Genomic DNA, 3762 nt, shown 5'->3' on the forward strand with positions numbered 1-3762 from the left:
AACTTAAAAAAAAAAGCAAAAGCCTTTCTTAGCTTAGCCATAAAGAAACTGACCACAGGCTGAATTAGGTCTGTGGGTTGTAGTTCCCTTTCTCTAACCTAAAGTAAAGCTGGGCCAGGGCTAGGTAGACTGGCCTGATGAGTTGCTTCTTCTCTTACTCCCTTCAACATTAATAACTGCCAAATAGATGCCATACACCTAACAGGGTCCATTTATTTTGCAGTTTACATAGGGTAATGGGGGCCTGTCTGAGACTCTTTTCTTTTACCCTACTTGCAAGCTAATAATTTAGCTTGCCACAGTTCTATGAATAATGGTAGAATTCACAAGATTCCTGGCTCAGAGAGGAAGGACAGTTTGTTATTCACTGTAACAGCAGTAGCCAGAGTATTAGCACATTTCTCAAGCACCAGTTCCCACAAAGTGACAAGAGATGATGCTTACATATGTAGTGAATTATATTACAGATGAACCCTAAATTCATGGAACAGAATCTTTTATAACGAGCAACAAGGATACTTACCTTCTGTTCCAAAGGGAGTCACTATCTCTGTCATCCCAAGTTGTAAGCAACTCTGCTCTTCCTTCTGAAAAAAGATACTTTTATCTTCTAAGATCATTTATAAATATCCCAGAAAAGACAGTACAGAAAAAGGATTTCGAGTCTTACTTGTATAGCATATAAAAACAAGAGATTCATGGAAAATTATCTTTCTTAAAATTTATATTTGTTTTGGGAAGCAGCAGTTAGCATAATCGCTATATTGCTGGACTCCCATGTAGTCAACCGCAGTTCGAGTCCCAGACCCGGCAGCTTAAACTCATGCCAGTTGCGTGTGCGTGCGTGCTCCAGATCCCGAGAGGAGAATGGAGGAGAAGGGATTGGGGCGTGGCCATCATCCCTGGGGGGTGATTTTTCGCTTTTTGTCTCTCTGTCTCTCTCTTTCTGGCATGCGCACGTGCCCTATAGCAAAAACCTCTCCAAAAAAATTATATTTGCTTTATTTACTTATTTATTTATTTAATTTATTATTTATTTATGTTTATTATTAATACATTCAATTACTTTACATCATTTAGATTGTGAAGAGACTTTACTCAGCATGATATACACCTCAGTCCAGCCCAGTTGAGAATACTATGGCCATCCTCATCAACAGATAATAAACCCGGACCCGGTGGCTTAAACTCATGCCGGGCACATGTGCGTGTGTGCCCATGATCCCAAGAGGAGAATGGAGGAGAAGGGATTGTGGTGTGGCCATCCCCCCTTGGGGGTGTTTTCTTACTTTCTGTCTCTGTCGTTCTGGTGAGCACATGCACCCTCCAGCAAAAACATCTCTGAAAAATAAAAAAAAAATCTCTCTGGAAAAAAGAAAAAAAAAAGAAGAAAGATTATATAGTTCTTTGATAACCAAATATTTTGATATAGGGATTTTGTTTTCAAGAGCAAAGGAAAGGAATTAAAAAAGAGAGTGACTCTTTGGAAATTTCCCAGGAAAATTGGAATTTAAAGTGGAATAAAAAATATTCTTTAGGGTCAGCAGGTAGTATGGTGGTTAAGGTGCTAGACTCCTACATGGCTGACTGTGGTTTGAGTCCCAGAGTCAGGGACTTGAAAATCAAACTGGGTATGCATGGATGCATGCCCCAAATTCCAGGAAGAGAATGGAAGAGAAGGGGTTGCAGTGTGGTTGCAGTGTGGCTATCTCCCCGGCAGGGTGATTTCTCACTTTCCCTCCCACTGTCTCTCTCACTCTTCAGCAAGTGCACATGCCTTACGGGGAAAAAAAAAATCAAGTAGAACAGTAAAGTATTCTCTAAAGAGAAATAAATAACTACCTCCTTCAATAAGGCAGCACATTTTGCCTTTCATTGTGTATGCTCCCAGTAATATTTAATTGGCAGGACTCAAAGTAGAAATCAGTGGGAAAGGCTTGAATGCGGTCCATACACTATGGGCAGGACTCTAGGGGACAGCCAGGCTTGAACACAAGTGGTATCTGCTGGCAGTCTTAGAACCAGTACCCTGGACATATTGGGGGACAGAAGTATTTAACTGTATGCAGCAAAAGTCATGATATAATGTCAAATTGAAAAGCAGAAATTAAAGGAGCTACAGATCAATTGCCCCTATGCTTCAACTTATAGTAACTGGATGATGTAATCTTCCAGAGAGAAGTCTTACTACCTTCTGGCAGGCAGCTAGTCAGATTATCTCATTGCAATTAGAAATTGAGCTGATTTGGATCTCAGTTACAGACTTTTAAAAGTCATTCTACTGCTGGTTTACCTTACCCTTTAGATAGAGACCTCCAAATTCCTGAGGGCCAGATGTGTTTATAGGGCCAATCTTCCATGGCGTATCATGAACTCTTACTTTTTTGTCCTGTTAAGCATTGCTGTTCAATTGCTTCTTAGCTTGACTTTTTTAGCCTCTGGCCCTGACGGCTTAAATGTCTTGGACTTTCCAGTTGACACTTAAATAAATAAATAACACCAGATGTCCTGGAGATTGTCCCATTCTCTATTGATTTTCTTAAGGGAGAGGTTCAGTTTGGTCTGGGAAACAGTACTGACCTTGGACTCCTCTAGAGGGTAACTATGTCTGGGATCTTAGCAAATTTTCACTTCCAGTGCTGTCCAATAAAACTGTGCAAATATCACTGGGTGCATGTGCATGTGTGCCAAAAATCTCGGCAGGAGAATGGATAAGGATTATGGTGTCGCCATCCTCTTGAGGGGTGATTTCTCACTTTCCCTCTCACTGTCTCTCTCTGCAATAAAACGGTACAAATATCACTGGGTACATGTGCATGTGCATGTGTGTCAAAAATCTCGGCAGGAGAATGGAGAAGGATTATGGTGTCGCCATCCTCTTGAGGGGGCTGTCCAATAAAACTGTGCAAATATCACTGGGTGCATGTGCATGTGTGCCAAAAATCTCGGCAGGAGAATGGATAAGGATTATGGTGTCGCCATCCTCTTGAGGGGTGATTTCTCACTTTCCCTCTCACTGTCTCTCTCTGGCAAGCACATGTACCATATGGCAAATAAATAAATAAATACAAAATATTCAAGGTCCATACTATCCAAGCAGGTAGCCACTGACCACATATGGCTATTGAGTATTTGAAAGGTGGTTGGACAGCTGAGGAAATGAACTAATTTTATTTAGTTCTAATTATTTTAAAGATAAATAGCTACACATGGTAAGTGGCTGCCCAGTTGGACAGCATGACTCTACCATGTAATATTAGGTACAGCATATGACAAGTTCCATCTAATTGTAAAAATATGATATGAAAAGATTAGGTCATGGAGAGTTGAGTCTAGCTTGTCAAGGCTGCCTCTACATGCCAACTCTCCTTTCCTTTGAAGGGGCTTTAAAGGCAACAACATCCTTATCAAAATCAGGAAAATACATGGCCTATGATAGTAAAAGAGGCAAATATATTGAAGATGTATTTTCTGCCTTTTCAGAGCCTTCTCTTCTCCCATCTACCTACTAGTTGATGTCTTACAAAGAGCTTTTAGAAATCAGTATCTAATGTTTCAGACCTCATTGCTACTGTTGTTTTAGCAGCAGACTTTCTGTGACACTAAGAATTCATGAAGTCTCAATATACTAAACAAGTGAGACCAGGGATACAGGTCTCATAGTCACACCTAATTGCATGTCTCCTTTTTTCAACTACTCACTTGGGATTCTGTAGGATGGGTTGACACCCTGATTCTAACCAGCTTCATACATGAGCAAAC

This window comes from Tupaia chinensis, unplaced genomic scaffold, assembly GCF_000334495.1.
Source record: "Tupaia chinensis unplaced genomic scaffold, TupChi_1.0 Scaffold148108_1, whole genome shotgun sequence".
Taxonomy (NCBI): Eukaryota; Metazoa; Chordata; class Mammalia; order Scandentia; family Tupaiidae; genus Tupaia; species Tupaia belangeri.